Source organism: Triticum dicoccoides, chromosome 3B, assembly GCF_002162155.2.
Source record: "Triticum dicoccoides isolate Atlit2015 ecotype Zavitan chromosome 3B, WEW_v2.0, whole genome shotgun sequence".
NCBI classification, from domain to species: Eukaryota; Viridiplantae; Streptophyta; class Magnoliopsida; order Poales; family Poaceae; genus Triticum; species Triticum dicoccoides.
This window is the reverse complement of record NC_041385.1, coordinates 127123453-127147204: the sequence shown is the minus strand read 5'-3', so window position 1 is coordinate 127147204 and position 23752 is coordinate 127123453.

Genomic DNA, 23752 nt, shown 5'->3' with positions numbered 1-23752 from the left:
GTACACAACATTGCATACATGATAGATCCTATGGCTGAAGCCTAGGGAATGACTTCCATTTTCTCCCTATCTTCTCCAGTGGTCGGGCATTGAGTCTGACTCAACTTCACATGTTGTAATACATGCAAGAACCCTTTCTTTGAGTGAAACATTTTGAACTTCTTCAAAACTTTATCAAGGTATGTGCTTTGTGAAAGTCCAATTAAGCGTCTTGATCTATGTTTATAGATCTTGATGCCCAATATGTAAGCAACTTCATCGAGGTCTTTCACAGGAAAACTCTTATTCAGGCATCCCTTTATGCTATCCAGAAATTCGATATCATTTCCAATCAACAATATGCCATCCACATATAATATCAGAAATGCTATAGAGCTCCCACTCACCTTCTTATAAATACAAGATTCTCCAAAAGTTTGTATAAAACCATATGCTTTGATCGCATTATCAAAGCGTTTATTCCAACTCCGAGAGGCTTGCACCACTCCATAAATGGATTGCTGGAGCTTGCACACTTTGTTAGCACCATTTGGATTGACAAAACCTTCTAGTTGCATCATATACAACTCTTCTTCCAGAAATCCATTCAGCAATGCCGTTTTGACATCCATTTGCCAAATTTCATAATCATAAAATGCAGCAATTGCGAACATGATTCGGACAGACTTAAGTATCGCTACGGGTGAGAAAATCTCATCGTAGTCAACTCCTTGAACTTGTCGAAAACCTTTCGCAACAAGTTGATCTTTGTAAACAGTAACATTACAGTCTGCGTCAGTCTTCTTCTTAAAGATCCATTTATTCTCTTTGGCTTGCCGATTATCGGGAAAGTCCACCAAAGTCCATACTTTGTTCTCATACATGGATCCCATCTCAGATTTCATGGCCTCAAGCCATTTCGTGGAATCTGGGCTCATCATCGCTTCCTCATAGTTCGTAGGTTCGTCATGGTCTAGTAACATGACTTCCAGAATAGGATTACCATACCACTCTGGTGCGCATCTTACTCTGGAAAACCTACGAGGTTCGGTAGTAACTTGATCTGAAGCTTCATGATCATCATCATTAGCCTCACTAATTGGTGTAGGAATCACGGGAACTGATTTCTGTGATGAACTACTTTCCAATAAGGGAGAAGGTACAATTACCTCATCAAGTTCTACTTTCCTCCCACTCACTTCTTTCGAGAGAAACTCCTTCTCTAGAAAGGATCCATTCTTAGCAACAAAGACTTTGCCTTAGGATCTATGATAGAAGGTGTACCCAACAGTTTCCTTTGGGTATCCTCTGAAGACGCACTTCTCCGATTTGGGTTCAAGCTTATCTGGTTGAAGCTTTTTCACATAAGCATCGCATCCCCAAACTTTAAGAAATGACAACTTTGGTTTCTTGCCAAACCACAATTCATAAGGCATCATCTCAACGGATTTTGATGGTGCCCTATTTAAAGTGAATGCAGCCGTCTCTAAATCATAACCACAAAATGATAGCGGTAAATCAGTAAGAGACATCATAGATCGCATCATATCCAATAAAGTACGGTTACGACGTTCAGACACACCATTTCGCTGTGGTGTTCCAGGTGGCGTTAGTTGTGAAACTATCCCATGCTGTTTCAAATGCAGACCAAACTCATAACTCAAATATTCTCATCCATGATTAGATCGTAGAAACTTTATTTTCTTGTTATGATGATTTTCCACATCACTCTGAAATTCCTTGGACTTTTTAAATGTTTCAGACTTATGCTTCATTAAGTAGATATAACCATATCTGCTCAAATCATGTGTGAAGGTAAGAAAATAACGATACCCGCTGTTGGGGATATAACTACTGGGTATGACCCGCCCAGGAGGGCCGGGTTATACCTATGATGATTCTCCAGCCCAAGACGATGCTTGAAGATGGCGGTTCAGTTGAGGGCCCAAAGCCCAAAGGCGACTTAAGGCCCGTAGAGATAAACCGCCATATGTATATAACATGTATTTTAAGGGAGGAATAGAGAGAGACCGAGCCAGACATTGTTTATGAGCCGGCCGGGACTCTGTGAACAGCTGGGCATCGACCTCTGTATATAAAAGGACGACCCGGCGGTAGTTCATGACAAGTAACCACAGATCAAGAACTAGGTCAAGCAGAATCGCTCCTTGGTAATTGAGACATAAGCAATACCACCCAAAACTGGATTGTAGGCTTTTACCTTCACCGCAAGGGGCCGAACCAGTATAAACCCCGTGTCCTTTGTCCTGTTTAACCCCTTTAAGCTTCCTAGTTGCGATGGCTCCATGACTAAGTCCTTTCACTAGGACATGTGACGTGACAATTCCACGACAGTTGGCGCCCACCGTGGGGCTAACACATGGTGGATTTGTGTTCTTAAAGGGCAGCTTCGAAGGGCTCAAAGGATACAATGTGGGCCAGATGACCAAGAGTCGCCGCGGCAAGCTCTACATCGACGACACATGCTAGGGCCCCAACGCCGGCTCAATTGAGTACGGGTACCGGGTCCCCTTCGACGAAATCCACATCTTCATTGTCCAGATCGGCGAGCCGGGCCCTGAGTCGGACATCTGCATCGACATTGTCGAGACGGCTCAATGTGCGAGACCCACCCTAGCTCAGCCTGCTGTGAGGCGTGCCTTCATGGGATGCATCCATGGAGGGGGACTTTCTGAAGGATCCATGTCTGGCGGTGAGACGGCCATCTACTCGGATGGTGAGTCGTCCACAGGTGAGACGGATTCGTTGTATCAACTACAAGATGGCGGGCTTGGGGGCTGTTCCGATGGTAGCAGTATGCCGGACCCCATCGATCCACCGAGAAGAGTCGGAATCTTTATGGCTGGTACCCATCCTGGGTTAAATTCTTCAACTACAGCAGAAATGACTTATGGGTCAGGAGCGGTGACAAAAGCCAGGGCAGGAGGCCCTGTGCGCTCGCTGGCTCAAGTTTTGATGTCTCTGATAGATAAATTGAGGACTCCGTTAACAGCCGTGGTTAATCCGGCGGATCAAGCTCAACATGATGCCGAGGTGGCACAGCTACGTGAGGAGATAACACAAGTTAAAGAAGACCTAGCGGCAGAGGACGTCAGGATAACCGCAGAGCGAGCGGCTCTGGATACTCGGGCCCAGCAGATTCAGGCGCAAGCCTTTCAGCTTGCGCTGGATCAGAACGGATTGAATGCGGTCATGAGGAGGAGGCACCAGTCCCGTCTACCAATGGTGTATGATCCTAGAAACCTTTTCTGAACGCCTGGTGCAGGGCCCAGTAACCCGCCAGAGGAAAACTGGACTATGGCACCTAGGGCAGGGACGCCAGTTCAGCCGCGGGTGATGGAACCCCCACGACACGTACCAACACCTCCGGGTCACTATTCTAATCCGCTGGAGAACATGATCATCGCGGCAACACGATTGGCAGCTCTCCCGGTTGATGGCGACTCTCCGACAGCGGTTGAAACGTGAAGGGTCAGAGAACTTCTTCAGACGGCCTTAGCATAGCAGGAGGCTTATTCATACACTAGAGACAGGATTCATTCAACTCCATGTCCAAGCCGGAGCAGGAGCTATAGCAGGCATATAGACTCATCGGATGTTTCAAGCAATGCCCAGCGTCGTGATCAACCGCGTGGGCACGACCCAACATGGGGTGGAGTTCCCAACATGCGTGATCAGGACAGAGTGCGTCAGCAAATTGAGCAGGCGGCTCACCTAGCAGCTCAACAGGCGGGTGAGATGGCTACTCAGCAGGCGGCTTACCAGCCCCTTCCGATTTATCTGACGACTTCAATTGAGGTAGGCTTGACCACTAGGGCCGGGGGTGTACCTTGTTTAGTACCGGCTCTACGTAACGAGCGTTTGCCCAAGGATTTCAAGGGACCTCGAAAGGTGCCTAATTACACAGCCAACTTACAACCTGGGGCATGGATTGAAAGTTACGAGATGGCTATGGAGCTACTGGAAGTCAGTGACGCTGCAATGGCCAAGTATTTCACCATGATGCTACATGGAACAACCCATAATTGGTTGAAGGGGCTGCCACCTAATTCCATTGGTTCATGGGCAGAATTGAAGGAGCGGTTCGTTCAGAACTTTAAGGATACGTGCAAGCAGCCCATGTCGATTCTGGACATGACTAATTGCAGGCAAGAGGAAGGTGAGTCGACGTCCCATTGGGTGTGCCGGGTCAAGGCCATAATACATTCTTCTGATAAGATGGACGCCGGCTCTGTTGTCTTAATGTTGGAGAAAAATTGCCATTTTGAGCCTCTGAAACAGAAGTTGCGGCGGCTCAAGCACGATTGTAATGACATGGGCCAGCTGATGGCGGCTCTAGTCAAATATGCCGACTCTGATAGTAACCAGGACCCTGAGTCTGACGATGAGAAGGCAGAGAAGGGAAAGAAGAACGGCAACACGAAGGGCTCGCAGCATAACCCGGCGAGTCAAGGGGGCAATAACAAATGTAAGGATGATAGTAGCTTGGAGTTTGTGGCTAATACCAATGCGCAGGGCAACAATCAACGACGAAAGGGGAGGCCGCCTCCTCGGTCTGGCGGGTCAGGTTCCCCTCTTGAGCAGTTGTTAAATGAGCCCTATCCGAAGCACGACACTCGAGAGAAGCCAGCCACTCATCTGTGGAAGGATTGTACAATCATGATGGCTTTCAAGAATTCTAACATATTTGATGGCAACCATGGGCCGGGCAGCGGCTCAGGTGGCGGCGGTTTTCATGGTCCGAGTCATGGAAGTGGCGGTTCTAGTTATGGTTTTCAGGGCCACCGGAATAATCAAGGAGGTTTTAATCAAGGTAGCCAAGGTGGTTATAATCAACAATCTGGCCAAGGGGGTCAGCAACAGCAGCAGTCTGGGTATTAGAGTCATCCAAAACAGTTGAATAGTGGGCAGTATCACGTCTTCACCACAAGTTTATGCAAATGGGACAAGAAGCTTCACAAGATGGCAGTGAACGCTGTTGAGCCAGCAATTCCCCAGTACTTGCGATGGTCTAAGCAACCCATTATGTGGAGTCGGGCGGATCACCTGCCCCGGGTTGACACCCCGGGTCACTTGGCTTTGGTGGTGGCACCTCAAGTTGGGGGGTACAAGTTTACTAAGGTACTCATGGATGGAGGCATAAACATCAATATCCTTTATTATGAGACCTTCCATCATATGGGGTTAACTGATAAGAATCTCAAGCAGTCCAATACTATTTTTCATGGTGTGGTTCCTAGTAAGTCGGCATACCCAGTGGGCAAGATCGAGCTGGAAGTAGCCTTTGGAGATGAGCACGATTCCAGGCTAAAAAGTTAACCTTTGAGGTGGTCAAAATCAGGAGTCCATATCATGCTCTATTTGGGTGGCCGGCTTACGCCAACTTCATGGAGCGACCATGTTATGTTTATCTGCAACTCAAAATGCCGGGTTACAAGCGGACCATCACAGTTCATGGAACCTAGAAAGTATCCTTGGAGTGTGAAGAAGGAGATGCAGCTTATGCTGAGTCGGTCTGTGCAGTGGAAGAGTTGAAGTTTAACAAGGATAATGTTGATCCGGCTGATATGTCGTCTTTGAAAATACCCACTACAGAGCATGACCCGGTGATGAACTTTAAATCGACCGACGACACAAAGCTTGTTGATTTCGTTCCTGGTGACTCATCCAAGCAGCTCACTATTAGTGCTAATCTGGATCCCAAATAGGAAAATGCGCTCATCGAGTTCATCCGTGAGAACCGGGACATCTTTGCATGGAAACCTTCTGACATGTCGGGTGTACCGAGAGAACTTGGTGAGCACACTCTCAATATTGATCCTAAGTTTAAGCCGGTCAAGCAGTTTCTTCGGCGGTTTAATGAGAAGAGGCGCAAGGCCATTGGTGAGGAGGTGGCCTGGCTCTTAGCAGCCAGGTTCATTATTGAAGTGTTTCATCCTGAGTGGTTTGCTAACCCGGTGCTAGTGCTCAGGAAGAACAGCACTTGGCGTATGTGTGTGGATTACACGGACTTAAACAAGGCTTGTCTGGCTGATCCCTTTGCTCTCCCTCATATTGATCAAATCATTGATGCTACAGCAGGGTGTGAGCGTATGAGTTTTTTGGATGCTTATTCTGGATATCATCAGATCAAGATGGTAGTTAAGGACTAGGAGAAGACAACTTTTATTACTCCCTTTGGATCCTTCTGCTATGTTTCTATGCCTTTTGGGCTCAAGAGCACCCAGGCGACTTATCAGCATTGTGTGCAGAATTGCCTTCATACTAGATTGGGCGCAATGTGCATGCTTATGTGGATGATATTGTGGTGAAGTCCAAAAAGAAGGAAACCCTGATAGATGACTTAAGGGAGACCTTTGATAATCTCCAGGTCTACAATATGATGTTTAACCCGGTGAAGTGTGTCTTTGTTGTGCCAGCAGGCAAGCTCTTGGGATTTCTGGTTTCTAACACAGGCATTGAGGCTAACGAGGAGAAGATCAAGGCTATTACCGCTTTGGCCAAACCCAAGTGTATCAATGATGTTCAGTGTTTGGTGTGTCGTATTGCTGCTTTAAGCCGGTTCATAAGCCGGTTAGGTGAGAAGGCCATACCGCTGTATTAGATGATGAAAAAGACAGACGACTTTGTCTGGAGTGATGCTGCTAACACTATCTTTGAGGATTTTAAGAGACAGCTATCTGAGCCGCCGGTCCTTGTTTCTCCCATTTATAAGGAGCCCTTGTTGTTATATGTGGCTGCTAACACACGTGCTATCAATGTGGCCATTGTGGCGGAGCGCAAGGAGGCTGGTAAGGAGTATCCGGTTCAACGACTGGTTTACTACATCAGTGAAGTGCTTATTGAGTCTAAACAGAGGTATCCACATTGGCAGAAGCTTGTTTATGGGGTGTTCATGGTGATCCGGAAGCTTAAACGATATTTTCTGGGTCATCCCATCACTGTGGTCAGTTCCGCTCCTTTAGGGGATATCATCCAAAACAGAGAGGCCACAGGACGAGTCGCCAAGTCGGCTATTGAGCTGGGGCCTCATGGTTTAAAGTACATACCACACACTGCTATCAAATCTCAAACACTGGTGGATTTCATCAACGATTGGACGGAGCTGCAAATGCCTGAAGAAAAGCCAGACAACACATACTGGACTATTCACTTTGACGGGTCCAGGCAATTGGAAGGCTTGGGGGCTAGAGTTGTTTTAGCTTCCCCTCGAGGTGACAAATTTTGTTATGTGCTAAGATTGATGTTTCCCTATACTAACAATGTAGCTGAGTACGAGGCCTTGCTCCATGGTCTTCGGATGGCTAAGGATATGAGGTTAAGCCAGGTAAGGTGCTTCGGCGACTCAGATTTGGTAGCTCAACAAGTCTCAGGCAAGTGGGATTCCAAGGATCCTCTCATGGCGGCTTATCACCGTGAAGTTGATGTTGTTGCTGGACACTTCAAGGGCTATCAAGTGGAGCACATTGATCGCAGGAAGAATGAGGCAGCTGATGCTTTAAGCCGACTGGGATCTCAGCGTAAACCGGTACCTCCGAACACTTTCTTGGATATTCGGCATAATCCTTCTGTTAAATTACCTATAGAGGAAGACCTGACTGTCTCTAACCCGAAAGGACAGTTGGTGGCGGCTCTTCATGTCATCCCAGATTGGACAGTGCCATATTTGGCTTACATGACCCAGGGTGAGTTTCCTAAGGATGAAACCTTGGCTAGGCATATAACCCGACGGTCTAAATCAATGACGATGCCAATGGCGAGTTGCATCATCGTAGTGTCACTGGGGCGTTTCAGCATTTTGTCTCTCCTGAGGAAGGTCAAGAGATTCTTCGTGAGATTCATGAAGGAGATTGTGGCCACCATGCTGGTTCAAAGTCCCTTGTGACCAAAGCTTTCCTTCATGGATTTTATTGGCTGACGGCCCATGTTGATGCAGAAGGTCTGGTCAGTAAATGTGATGGTTGTCAGAAATTTTCACGGAGAGCTCATGTGCCGGCTCACGAATTAAGGATGGTTCCAATTACTTGGCCATTTGCTGTGTTGGGGCTTGACATGGTTGGGCCTTTCAAAAGATCCAAGGATAAAAAGACCCACCTCTTGGTGGCGGTTGATAAATTCACAAAGTGGGTGGAAGCAGAGCCGGTCAGTAAGTGTGACGCGGCAACGGCGGTTCAATTCATGAAAAAGGTGAGTTTCCACTTTGGTTTCCCCCACAGTATCATAACTGATAATGGCACTAACTTTTCCAAGGGGGCTATGGAGGAGTTTTGTCAACGTGAGCATATCTGGCTTGATGTCTCATCATTAGCTCACCCCCAATCCAATGGTCAAGCAGAAAGAGCCAATCAGGAGATTTTGAAAGGTATCAAGCCCCGGCTTCTGGTTCCTTTGCAATGGACGCCGGATTGTTGGGTGGAGGAGTTACCATCAGTGTTATGGAGTATCAATACTACCCCCAATAGATCTACGGGTTACACCCCTTTCTTCATGGTTTATGGAGCAGAGGCGGTTCTTCCTAGTGACATCCGTCATGACTCGCCCCACGTTGCGGCTTACTTGAAGCTGATAATGAACAAGCATGTCAGGAGGCACTTGATCTGTTAAATGAGAAGCATGACTTGGCAGTAGCCCGTGCGGCGATTTACCAACAGGACCTGCGCTGTTATCACATCCGCCGGGTTAAGTCTAGAACCTTTCAAGAAGGTGATTTGGTGCTCCGGCTCATCCAAGATCAAACTGATGCACACAAGTTATCCCCACCTTGGGAAGGGCCCTTTGTGGTCAGCAAGAACTTGAACAACGGGTCATACTACTTTATTGATGTTCGAGAGCACAAAGACTCACGTAAGTCGGAGGAAGAGACCCGCCGACCATGGAATATCGCTCATCTTTGGCCTTACTACACTTGAGCCACCGGCTCTCGTGATGTACATATTTTGACGATGTATATATCATGATAAGTAATAAAGTAGGACTTCTGTCCTTTTCATCTTCAATAATCATATGTCTTCATTATAATTTCAAATGATCAATTGGGGGCTGATCGTATTCGAATCTAGCTTAACCCTCTTGATCCGTCTTATGATCGTATTTGAATCTAGCCGTTAAACTTTATGGTCACTAGGGGGCTTCATGTTCAAACATAGGTCGTATTCGAACCAAAGAGAACATAGCTGTCGGTACCCGCTTGATCAGTGCAATGTCAAACCCAAAAGGGGGCTTCTTGATCATATTTGAATCATAGCTTAACCCCTTTCTGGGTTCGACTTTGATCGTATTCGAATCAGAGTCGTTAAAAAACTCTCAAGGTCATTTGGGGGCTTCCTGTTCAAACATAGGTGGTATTCGAACCAAAGAGAACATAGTTGTTAGTACCCTCTTGATCGACGCAACGCCAAAACCACTGGGGGCTACATGATCGTATTCGAATCCTAGCATAACCCCTTTGGTCTGGTTTACTGGTTTTATTCGAACCGAAAGCCTCATTTTGTTTTATTTCTTGGACTTAAGTATATATTCTGCGTTTATCTTGAGACCTTTTTTGTATTCATGTTTAAGGCATATATATGAGGTTTCTGTTTAACCCGGCTTGACTTTGAATGATAAGTCGCTAGGCATATGACAAACATCAAACAAATGGAAGTTATAAGATTGGGTTATCACCCTTACTGCACAGGTCATCTCAACCGGTAGTATAAATTTGACATCTCAGGTATGATATTGTTATTAGAGTTATGTTTTAGCTCTAATTCATATCAGGTTTATTTATAACTCCTATTTCACATCAGTAATTATATGTTGGATATTTATGACCCGCCCTGCGGTAAACCGCCGAGGGTTCTTGTGATCTATCTCTGTGTGCAGGATATTTAAAGAACTTTCTTTTGCATAAAGGGGGCGAGTATAAGATGGCGGCTTCACAATGTTGAGCACCAAAAATGTGCACAATGGCACGACAAGCAAAGTCATTTCTACTCTATTACATGACTTCCTGAGTTCAAATGATTAAATTGTTTTTCAGCAGGCTATAAATATGAGCTGCCCGACCAAGTTAATTCTCTGGTTGACCTGACGCCTCCGGTTCAACCCTCTCCGCTCCTTCGACCTGTTCCTTGTCCTGGAAGATTGATGATGACCAGTCAATGCCATTCAAATTCAGCTTCATCATCAATTAATCTGGTCAGGTCAACTTTAGGGGCGAACGTATGCTTACGGATTGGTGGGATCAGGCTTGTCACTTTATAATGTGGTGTTGGTATCCTCTAATTCTCTGCATCATAACCTAGCTGGTACCTGGTGAGATCTGCTTCATCAGCAATCAGAGTGGCCACAGGGCGTATTTCCTTCACGCACGCAGTAGAGTCCTCTTGTTCAAATGAAGTGCCATCCTCCTTAAGGCTTGGATACCCAAAGTCGATGTGTGCCAGGTCTAATTCCAGTAGCCACGCCTTGGCCCGGCTTAAGGCAGCCACGGCTTTGGCTCTTGTAGACGATCGCCTTAATTCATTGAGACACTGAGGCAGCACCAAAAGCTTCCTTAGTACATCCGCCCGGAGTGTGGGGACTTCGTTTGACATGGCAACTGTGGCTAAGGCATGCTGAGATCCAGTGTACAGTTGCTCCATGAGTGTGTAAACCGCCTTCAATTTAACCAGCATGTCCTGATTGAGATTTGTGATCTTGGGACCTGTATAACAATATCCGGTGAGTTAAATACAATTCATATGATCATTAGAAAATTCAATATTTGACACTTGCAGGGCGACTTACCAAAGATTGCTAAGACCATCTGAGATACATGGCGTTTTAAACCAGACAGTTCAGTGGCCGCCTCTTCAAGAGCCGCCTCTGCTTTCTCAGCTCGACGGGTCAAGGCAATCTTTTCTTCAGCCCAGGCCTTTTTGTATGTTTCAAAGTCTGTCTTTAGTTTCTCCTGTTCAGACACACTGAATTCAAACTTTGAATTGTCTCTTTGGGTTTCAGTCTCCCGTGCCTCCAGGCGGCTCTTCAAGTCGGACACTTCTGATTGAAGTTGAGTGGTGGCAACCTGTATAATTACCGGGTGAAAATCATGAACATTACCAGACAATATTAAAAGTCCCAAGCCTTTTTCCAAGTAATAACACTTGGCACTTGGGGGCTAATGTCTACCGCATAATTCTATCTAAGTGGCGGTTCATGAGAGTAAGTACCAAGCACTTTGCAAGCAAGTGTACTTGGCACTTGGGAGCTAATGTCTACCGCAGAATTCTATCTAAGTGGCGGTTCATGAGAGTAAGTACCAAGCACTTTGCAAGCAAGAGTACTTTGCACTTGGGGGCTAATGTCTACCGAAAGATTTTTTTCAAGTGGCGGCTTATGAGAATAAAGTCCCAAGCACTTTGCAAGCAAGAGTACTTGGCACTTGGGGGCTAATGCATATTGCAGTTAAATCTACACAAGTACTACATAAGCATGTGAAGGACCAGATCATTCATTTTGATTAAGCCGGCCCTTGGGGGCTATGGATTAAGCCGGACTTTTATAGGTTAGACCAAAGGATATTACTAAGGCTTATATGTTTGCTCTAAGTCTACAACATATTCATCATAAGCAATAAACTTGGGGGCTGGCATAGTAAGGATAATTCAATATAGAGAAGAGATTATACCTCGAATTTCTGATGCATCTGTTTCACCATATCAATTTCAAGATCACGACTGCTGTTCACTTGGCTGAGATAACCATAGAAAACTTCACCAAGGCTCAACTGAGAGTAGTCAGCTATGGCAAATCTGACCTTGCGCTCTTCCTTGGTAGATCACTTGGCTAGCACAACAGGTCTTCTCGACTCAGTAGAGCCCATCTTGATGATTTCCACTTCAACATCATTAGGGTTGGCTGTCTTGGTCGGACTGGAAGCTTCAGGATTTGAGCTGGCGGCGGTTTTATCGGTTGGTGGATCAGCAGTTGTTGGTGGAATATCATGAGCCGGTTCAGTTGGCGACTGAGGGACAAAGGCTTCAGGAGCTGCAGGCTGAAGCTCCGGCTCACGGACGACTGACTCTTCGAGCGACTTATTTTTCTTGATCCGTTTGCTGGGCTTGGCCTTTCCACTCCATAAAGTTAAAGAGGTTAGTACAAATATGAAGGTTGGCAATGAATACAGGATAAGCAAGTCATTATTACCCTGTGAGCGGTTTTAAAAGCCGGCATGTTTGATTGAATTGAATCACCGGAAGAATGTGAGAATTCCTGATAGTTTGAATTAGAAGAATTGAGCGGTTGACGAATAAGACCCACCAAAGGATACAAAGAATTTAAATTGGAAGTAACCTCATTCCGGCGTTTCAGTGGCGTGTTGGGCAAGCCGAAGGAGAGTTCCATATCCTTGCTGGTCTGGGTCTGCCTCCGGCTTTCATAAATCTGTCGCTTCAAAAGGAAGTCAGGGTCCTGGTAAGCTAAGGGGTGTGAAAATCTGGCTTTCCGGGTTACTCTTCGGATTTTTTGTTGTGGCAAAGGCTCTGAGTCGGAGGAAATAATAGTTACCTCGTCAGCTCCTCCCTGACTCGTTCCCGTGTCACCTTGATGATAATAAGTATCAATAAGATGGTTAAAAACGAACCAAGGGAGTCAAGGATTACCTCTGACTCAGAAGAGTCGTCCAGCTAAAGCAAGTCGGATGCACTGGGCTTCTCTCCTCTTTTCTGAGCAGCGGCCTTCCTCATGGCTTTCTTGGATTTTCTGGCTCTCTTTGCAGCCTCATGATCATATTTCTTTTTCGAGAATTTGTCGTCAGCCTGTGAAAGTCAGTAAAAGTTTGAGTTATGATGAAACATAAAATGTAAAAGTAAAATAATTGGTTCTGGCGGCTTACCACTGGAGCCGGGTTAGCCCTGCAGAAAGGGCTCAGGCCCACTTTGCTGCAGTCGTCCAGGCTCTCATTAAGAATTGACTTTGTCATGTCATCAACAACATCGTCAGGTAAGTCATCAGGGTTGTGGCGCAGAGGATCATTTGCATCGCCTGTGTAATCGCACATTAACCCAGAGCGACAGCTCAATGGGATGATCCGCCATGCAACCCAGCACCGGACCAGATCAATGCCATTTAAACCATTCCCCGGCAGAGCTTTAATTTTTGCAAGAGTGGGGGCGAGCATCTGGCATTTAGTGGCTGTTATTTTATCAAGAAGCTGATGATTGGAGTCAAGACACAGAGCACGGAAGCCGGGCAGTGGGTTCTCGTCGGCCGGAGAGGTGTCTTGACAGTAGAACCAAGTCCGATTCCAGTCTTTGGGGTGACTCGGCGGTTGTGCATAAGGAAAGATTATGTCTCTCTGTCGTTGGATTGAGACCCCGCTCAGTTCCAAACTCGGTCCATTGGAGTACTCGTTCTGATGGTTTAAATAAAACAGTTCTCGAAAAAGAAGTAGGTTGGGCTCTTGTCCAGGGTATACTGCAGAAAACTCTTGGAAGTTGCATATATTGGACATGGAGTTGGGTCCGATGTCTTGAGGACGGAGGTCGAAGAAGTGCACAACATCTCTAAAGAACTTTGAGACGGGTGGCGAGAAGCCCCGGTTCATGTGATCTGTGAAGACGATAACCTCACCTTCTTTGGGCTGAGGCTTTTCCTTTGTTGGATCAGGAGCATGGTACGACATGACATCTCTTTTGGGAAGATAGCCGACTTTCATAAAATCGTCAAAAGTACTATAAGTGACAATGGACTTAACCCAGTTGCATGAAGTGGTTGTATTAGGCGACATTGTGAAGGAGGAAGCCTAAACAAGAGTAAAAATGGCCGGTTCAAAATTAACCCGGAGGAGGAAATATTACAAGTACATGTTCATATTGGCGGCTTATAAAGGGGCCTAATGGTATATGATTAGTTACGTTAGGTTATTTAAATCACCGCAAGCAATCATGTTTTAAGCAGCCATGAGTAATTGATGTTGTCTATTAAGCACTGTAATTTAAGCCAGTGGTTTGAACCGCCATGGCTAGGTGGATCCATCAAAACACAGATATTTGGCTAAGTGTCATACAAACAAGTTTCACAGACTGCAATCATTATTTTGGATTAGCGGATGCTCAAAAAAAAGGAGCTAATTTAGACCTAAAAGGCTAGCACATATGAGTTTGTGAGCTCTAATGAGGTCTCTTCATAGAAAAAGGGGATCTACTAATATCAAAAATGGAAGCAAAACAACCACCGCATGAGTTATACATTTCTTTTTGATCGAAAGAGGCTACGGTGGAGGAACTACGAAACAACTGTGATGAACTATGAAGAACATAGAAAAAAATCACAAACCCTAATGCGGATCTGAGGTGCGGAAAAGCAAAAACTTACAGCTGCAGATCTGCTGTGGAGGGTCGCCGCCATTCTCTAGATCGATTCAGGGTGATGCAGCGGCCTGGACGAGGACGATGGTGCTCTCTGCGGTGGCGGTGGAGCTCTAGTGGTAGAAGGGTGCGAGAGGTGGGAGACGATGGAAAGGGGGAGAACGAGGAAAGACTAGTCATACCTATTTATAAGGAATACTCATGAGTGGGCGTGAAAATCGAGGAGACCAAAACATGGTTATCCAGCTGATCAGACGCCTCATTTCTCGGGATCGATATTAAGATAAGGATCTGTTGAGATATGTCGGGCAAAGTGTGAATTGATGATAGGTGACGTCATGGCGGGTTATCACAGATCCAGAAGATGACGTCATGGCGGGTTATAGATTCTCGCACAATGAAGAAGCAGAGGACTTTTTCAAAGTATTGAAGATTGACATGAACAAGTTCAAATCAATCTGGGGCCTAATGTTGGGAATATAACTATTGGGTATGACCCGCCCAGGAGGGCCGGATTATATCTATGACGATTCTCTAGCCCAAGACGATGCTTGAAGATGGCGGTTCAGTTAAGGGTCCAAAGCCCAAAGGCGACTTAAGGCCCGTAGAGATAAACCGCCATATGTATATAACTTGTATTATAAGGTAGGAATAGAGAGAGACCGAGCCGGACATTGTTTATGAGTTGGCCGGGACTCTATGAGCCACTAGGCGTCCACCTCTGTATATAAAGGGATGACCCGGTGGCGGTTCAGGAGAAGTAACCATAGATCGAGAACTAGGTTAAGCGGAATCGCTCCCTGGTAATTGAGACATAAGCAATACCACCCAAAACTGGATCGTAGGCTTTTACCTTCACCGCAAGGGGCCGAACCAGTATAAACCACGTGTCATTTGTCCTATTTAACCCCTTTAAGCTTCCTAGTTGCGATGGCTCCACGACTAAGTCCTTTCACTAGGACATCTGACGTGACAATTCCACGACACCCGCCACGAGCCTCAACACTCATTGGACCGCATACATCGGTATGTATTATTTCCAATAAGTCAGTAGCTCGTTCCATTTTTCGGGAGAACCGAGTTTTAGTCATCTTTCCCATAAGGCACGGTTCGCAAGCACCAAGTGATTCATAATCAATTGATTCCAAAAGTCCATCAGCATGGAGTTTCTTCATGCGCTTTACACCGATATGACCCAAACAGCAGTGCCACAAATAAGTTGCACTATCATTATCAACTTTGCATCTTTTGGCTTCAATATTATGAATATGTGTATCATCACTATCGAGATTCAATAAAAATAGACAACTAATCAAGGGTGCATGACCATAAAAGATACTACTCATATAAATATAAAAACCATTATTCTCCGATTTAAATGAACAACCATATCGCATCAAACAAGATCCAGATATAATGTTCATGCTTAACACTGGCACCAAATAACATTTATTCAGGTCTGAAACTAATCCCGATGATAGATGTAGAGGTAGCGTGCCGATAGTGATCACATCAACCTTGGAACCATTTCCCACGCGCATCATCACCTCGTCCTTAGCCAATCTTCATTTAATCCGTAGCCCATGTTTTGAGTTGCAAATATGAGCAACAGAACCAGTATCAAATACCCAGGTGCTACTGCGAGCATTAGTAAGGTATACATCAGTAACATGTATATCAAATATACCTTTCACTTTGACATCCTTCTTATCCGCTAAATACTTGGGGCAGTTCCGCTTCCAGTGACCAGTCCCTTTGTAGTAGAAGCACTCAGTCTCAGGCTTAGGTCCAGACTTGGGTTTCTTCTCTTCAGCAGCAACCTTTTTGCCATTCTTCTTGAAGTCCCCCTTCTTCCCTTTACCCTTTTTCCTAAAACTAGTGGTCTTGTTGACCATCAACACTTAATGATCCTTTTTGATTTCTACCTCCACAGCCTTTAGCATTGCGAAGAGCTCGGGAATAGTCTTGTTCATCCCTTGCATATTATAGTTCATCACGGAGCCTTTATAGCTTGGTGGCAGTGATTGAAGAACTCTGTCAATGACACTATCATCAGGAAGGTTAACTCCCAGCTGAGTCAAGTGGTTATGGTACCCCAGACATTCTGAGTATGTGTTCACTGGTAGAACTATTCTCCTCCATTTTGCAGCTGTAGAACTTGTTGAAGACTTCATATCTATCAACTCGGGTATTTTCTTGAAATATTAACTTCAACTCTTGGAACATCTCATATGCTCCATGATGTTCAAAATATCTTTGAAGTCTCGATTCTAAGACGTAGAGCATCGCACACTGAACTATCGAGTAGTCATCAACACGTGTCTGCTAGGCATTCACAATGTGTACAGTTGCGGGCACGGGTGGTACACCTAACGGTGCTTCCAGGATGTAATTCTTCTGTGTAGAAATGAGGATAATCCTCAAGTTACAGACCCAGTCCGTTTAGTTGTTGCCATCATCTTTCAACTTAGCTTTCTCTAGGAATGCATTAAAATTCAAAGGAACGGTAGCACAGGCCATTGATCTACAATAACATAGACATGCAAAATAACTATCAAGACTAAGTTAATCATAAATTAAAGTTCAATTAATCATATTACTTAAGAACTCCCACTTAGATAGACATCCCTCTAGTCATCTAAATGATCACATGATCCATATCAACTAAACCATGTCCGATCATCACGTGAGATGGAGTAGTTTTCAATGGTGAACATCACTATGTTGATCATATCTACCATATGATTCATGCTCGACCTTCCGGTCTCCATTGTTCCGAGGCCATATCTGCATATGCTAGGCTCATCAAGTTTAACCCGAGTATTCTGCATGTGCAAAACTAGCTTGCACCTGTTGTATGTGAACGTAGAGCTTATCACACCCGATCATCACGTGGTGTCTCGGCACGAAGAATTGTAGCAACGGTGCATACTCAGGGAGAACACTTATACCTTGAAATTTAGTAAGGGGTCATCTTATAATGCTACCGCCGTACTAAGCAAAATAAGATGCATAAAAGATAAACATCACATGCAATCAAAATATGTGACATGATATGGCCGTCATCATCTTGTGCTCATGATCTCCATCACCGAAGCATCGTCATGATCCCCGTCATCACTGGGGCGACACCTTGATCTCCGTCATAGCATCATTGTTGTCTCGCCAACTATTGTTACTACGACTATCATTGTCGTTTAGTGATAAAGTAAAACAATTACATGGCGATTGCATTGCATACAATAAAGCGACAACCATATGGCTCCTGCCAGTTGCCGAAAACTTTGTTACAAAACATGATCATCTCATACAACAATTTATATTACATCATGCCTTGACCATAACACATCATAGCTAGCCCTGCAAAAACAAGTTAGACGTCCTCTACTTTGTTGTTGCAAGTTTATGTGGCTGCTACGAGCTTCTTGCAAAAACCGTTCTTGCCTACGCATGAAAACCACAACGATTTTTTGTCAAGTGTGCTATTTTAACCTTCAACAAGGACTCGGCGAAGCCACACTCGATTCAACTAAAGTTGGAGAAACAGACACCCGCCAGCCACCTATGTGCATAAGCACGTCGGTAGAACCAGTCTCATGAACGCGGTCATGTAATGTCGGTCCGGGCCGCTTCATCCAACAATATCGCTGAATCAAAGTATGACATGCTGGTAAGCAGTGTGACTATTTTATCCCACAACTCTTTGCGTTCTAGTCATGCATATAACATCTATGCATAAACCTAGCTCGGATGCCACTGTTGGGGAACGCAGTAATTTCAAAAAAAAATCCTACGATCATGCAAGACCTGTCTAGGTGATGCATAGCAAGGAGGAGAGAGTGTGTCCACGTACCCTCGTAGACCGAAAGCGGAAGCGTTAAGTAACGCGGTTGATGTAGTCGAACGTCTTTGCGATTCAACCGATCAAGTACCGAACGCACGACACCTCCGCGATCTGCACATGTTCAGCTCGGTGACATCCCTCAAACTCTAGATCCAGCTAAGGCCGAGGGAGACACTACAAAAAAATACACTTCCGTGATGATACGTGTTTGTCACAGTAGGTCATGTTTTTTGTCATGCATGTACATCCATGACGATTTTATGACAGAATCAGGATAGTCATACCTGTGCTGTCGTACAAGTGTTCCATGACATTACCAAAATTATCATCACGGAAGTGTCCATTTCCATGACGATAAATAGCGCGTCACAGAAGTGCTTTCGTCAAGGGTGACCGACATGTGGCATCCACCGTAATGGAACACCGTTAAGCTATCAGGTCGGGTTTTGGATCCGATAACCCGTTAACAGCCCCGACCAATGGGAAATTTCCACGTGTAAAATTCTTATTGGCCGGACGAAACACGTGTTAGCTCGTCAGTGGATCAGATAGGTGCCTATGATATGTCGACCCATGCCATGGCCCACCACTGGACCATTTAGCTTACAAAGCCGGCCCGTTTGACTTGGTCAAAAGTTAACGGGCTAGCCCATGAAAAGCATGTTAACGGTCTCTTTGCAAATAGCCCATTTTACGGCCTGTTAACTCACAGACCGTTAGGCCCTAAATGAAATCGGCCCAACAACGTCATGTGGGCCGTCGAATATAACACCAGCCCATTTCACTTTCCGCCCATGTATGGCCCACGATGTCTTTCGGCCCATATGAGGCCTTCGTATCTTTCGGCCCTTTACAGGCCCATGGTGACTCTAGCCCATAATGAACAATAATTTTGTTTGTACCCGTTAACGGCCTGTGATTTACATGGGCCGTTTCCAGCCCGTGTTAGCTTTCTGCCTATTGATGGCCCATACGTTCTTGGGCTCCTTTTCAGCCCTCGATTACTTCCGGCCCGTTACTGGCCTGTTCCCCTAACGGGCTAAATTCGGGCCGTGGCAAGAGTCGGACCGTTACTGGCCTGTTACCCTAATGAGCCAAATTTGGCTCATGGCAAGAGTCTACCTGTTTCTGGCCTGTTCCCCTAATGGGCCAAATTCGGCCCATGGCAAGAGTCGGCCCGTTACTGGCCTGTTACCCTAATGGGCCAAATTCGGCCCATGGCAAGAGTCGGCCCGTTTCTAGCATGTTAACCCGTTGTGCTGTTTCGAGACCATCCTATATTCTGGCCCATTAACGACCCGTTATGCCTGTGATAGAATTAAGCCTTTGCTGTCCTACGGCCTGTTAACGGCCCGTTACCGTGCTGGGCCGATACCAATTACGCCCATTTATGGCCCATGTAGACCCATTTATCCGACGGCCGAGGCCGATCGATTCTAAGGCCCTGTTGGAGGCCCATTTGTCGACGGCCCGTAGGAGACCCATGGATCCTATGACCCGTATATGGCCCATGGTAGTTGCAGCCACTAGCAAACCAGGGAAAAAGAAGACTAGGAAATAAATAAGGCTGAAACTAACGCTAGGCTATTTAGGCGATTGCACAGATTACATCCACTCGGCATCAAAGATCGCCACCAGTGCAAATATAGGGAACACCCTATACTATACAAAAATGGCTTGCTGTTTTCTTCAGCCGGTGGCTGCACGTTAAGAATAAATTTTGTATCGCACCAAAACAAATTACAACTATATAACAAAAGGAAGGTTGGCATAAAACTTAACAGTCTAGCAGATAAATGCACCACCAGAAGTGCAGAAGCTCAGTTCATTTGACCTGACTGTTACGTTTTCATGATGTATTGTCCGATGGAGCACCATAACCCTCGCCTTCATTTCCCCTAGGCTCCTGAACAACATAGAAAATGTCTAATAGTCTGGTTTCAAAACCATGCATATCTTGACGACATAGAACAATGTCTCTCCTTGTTTCACAAAGGGTCTTTGTTAGGGAATGGACTTGTGTATGGAGCGCAAATACAAAATTTCTTTGAGCTTGCATATCTTGATCATGAGGCAGTTTGGACGATATTGCCTTAACAACCAACCCAGTATTACGTAGGAACGTGCTTTTGGCACTTTTAGTGGACAGGTACTGGCCCACTGTAGCAAGAGCTGACATTGCGGTTATAGTTGCCTCGCCACCTTCAGAAGGTGGCGGTTCCACCATTTTTTCCATAGCTCGCTGAAAAGTTGAGGTTTTACATTAGTAGTACCAGAACAGAAGATATTAAGGAGGCAACAAAATCAAACAAAATAGCTTTGGTCTATATACAGAACTTATTCTGGTGAACCCATGTAAAATATTAGTTGTATTTTATTGCAAAGTACATAATAAAACCAGGTTCCAAACATATGACCATGTGCCATCGCTAATGTATTGTCTATTTCTTCACATTATATTGAGGGCTAATTATAAAGAGACGAAGTTTATAATACGGTAAGCATAGTATGACATCATTCATATCACAAAACAACTGAGAATAGACAAACATGCAATTGTAACGTTGTGTGGGCAAGTCCAGCACGGAACTAGATTACGGGTCAAGATCAAAGGAACATCACTCCTCTCTTTTAAACCTTGTAAGGTGCAATGATACGCTAAGACAATTGTGTATAAAATTGAAAAGAGTAATAGACATTGGCTGCAAACCATGCAGTTCAAGGCACAAGTCAGAGTAAGTAGTAGTTAAAAGGCATGAGGATTAAGGACTTACAACAGTGGCTTTGACTGGTGTAGTCATGCCCTTATTCTTGCTGGTGTGACAGTCCTTGAAGATTTCCACAACATTTGGTTCAGGTACTTTTTGGTCCTTGCGGGCTTTCCTCTGCATTTCGAACAAGTCAATATAGATCTGATAATATGGTACAGCGAAAAGAGTGAAACGGCAGCTAATTACAAGAGCCTCGCAGTGTGCAATATAGCTACGAGATCCTATCGTCTGTTGGAATTTCACTTCCGTACGGTTGGCCTTGTTCTTTGAACAGTTCACCTACAAGAAGATAGATTTGTGTGGCACATGCGTAAATAGGACTTCAACATATGATCTGATCACATATATATAATGTACCTGATACTTCGGATCAAACTAGTGTTTAACAAGGCCCCTCCAGTCTTCATCCGATATATTTTCCACTGGAGATGTTTGGGAAAGTTCACTGTTAGCCTTGCCTTCAAAGTGAGTTTTCCTCAAGTTATACCGATACTATCGCAGAGCAGACTTGAAAATATGGGTGCAAGCTTGTCTAGTTGCATCATCTTGGCTATCCAACTTGAACCTCATTTGTTGAAAATTATGGGAGTCTCATTATCAGCAACCTAGAAAGTATGGGACAGAGCAAGATGATATTACTAGTTTCCATACATAACCAAACTTACAGATAAATGGTCGAGGAAGGTGTTGAACTGGGTTTCGTCTTTTTCATTCCTGTATTGAATCCATGTTGGGAGGATACATACATGACACCTAACGGCAACCGCTGCCTCTGATACTAACTTGGCTGACTCTGTAGCATCACGTGGCCTTTCTGAACCTGCCTCAAAACGGATCTCCATTCTTCCTCCTCTAGATTTAGTTAACTTATCGAGCAATATCCCTGATATTTGTTTCCTCTTGCGCCTAGGTGCTAGTCCAACAACGAACATATGAAGTGTTAGTGTACATCAAACTGTGAGACTACATATAAAGAAGCATGCAACTATAACTTGACTCCAGCAACTACCTTCTTGCTGTTGAAGCTCACAAGGTTCATCTGATATTGCCAACTCGTCTTGTGTCAATAGTTCTTGGGAAGTAGTGTCAGGTGGCAAGGGAGCTTGGGAACGTGCTGCTAGCTCAGTTGACGCATGAATAAGTCGTGCAGCTGGTAGTACTGTGGTAGGTGTTGCAAGAACTAGGCTGTCTCTGCTTGTTTGGTGGCAGCTATTTGTTTCTGTTTGGCTTTTTTTGCAGCTCCTTTAGCATGGGACGGCGTGTTTGTAGAATTTTCTGCTGGACTTTGACCTTCTGTTGCACCATCAGTACCAGCAGAATCTGCAGGATTCATCCGCTTCTCATTCCCTACCATTATGTGTTTCTTCCTCTTTCTCTGTGCCATGTTAAGTCAAGCCGACAAGAAAAACGAGTAACAATTTAGTTCTTCAGAACAAATTGATGCGTGATGCAGACGAACTGAACTTTGATGTTAGACAACCACATGATAGGAGGATGTAATATGTATGAAAAACAGGACAGAAGAGATAAACAGAACTATGATGTGGAAACTAAGAAGAAGACATTTCACCAAATTAGAAGCAATGCAATGGAAGGTAGACACCATATGAAAGATGCTACAAATATCGCTCTACCAAGTTAACAGTGTCTCATCATAAATGGCATTTAAACAAATGTGAAGCAGTACAAGAAATAAATCATATGCAAGATGCAAACAACATCACACTACCATGTTAGAGGTCTCTCGTCATTAGTGCCATTGCATATTCACAACATTGCATATTCACAGCTTATGATGTGTAAACTAAGGAGAAGGCATTTCAACAAATTAGAAGCAATGAAAGTTAGACACCATATGAAAGATGCAACGAATATCACTCTACCAAGTTAAAACTATCTCTTCATAAGTGCCATTTCAACAAATTAGTAGTACAAGCTAGAAAATAATGTGAGATGTAACCTATATCACAGTCCGAAGTCAAACATGCCTTATGATAAGTGATTGTTGCAGGTTACACAACAGTAGTAATTTGATGTAAGAACATGGTGTGATAGACAAATATTGTATGTTCTAGAAACAGGAACATGTGTCTTATTCAAGTATAATGTGTAAAGTAAGCAGATGGAATTCAACAAAATTATAAGCAATACAAGCTAGACATCACACATAACATGCAACCACATATAATAGTGCCAAGTTAGAGGGAGCGCCGGTGATGCTGCACTAGGGGAGACATGCTCATCATAAACACAGCTTTGTTGAGTGTCTATGCATGTGTTGTCTTGGAAATCATCTTGGGGGTGTGGAGGAGTAGAAACTGTAGAGGCCCTCCATTCGGAAGGAGCACCTTTATCCGCTGCCTTGCTAACTTCCTTCCGCTTTATTGATTTTGAATTGCCAAGTAAAACTGACAAGAAAAAGCAATAAAATTCTCTCTTCATAACTCATTCATGCATGATACTGACAATCACTACTTTGATGTAAGGCAAACACATGATACCAGGATGGAATATGTACGAAAAACAGGACGGCATGGCATGTTCACAACTGTTTGTGTAAACTAAGCAGAAACCATTCTAGCAAATAAGAAGCAATGCAAGCTAGACACCACATGAAATATGCAACCAATATGACTCTGCCAAGTTAAAAGCGTCCCATCATAAATGGAATTTCAACAAATTAGAAGCAGCACATGCTATAAATCATATGAAAGATGCAACTAATATCGCACTGCATATACTAAAGGTGTCTCATCATATTGATTGATGCGGGATACAAAAAAACAATAGTTTTATGTAAGTACATG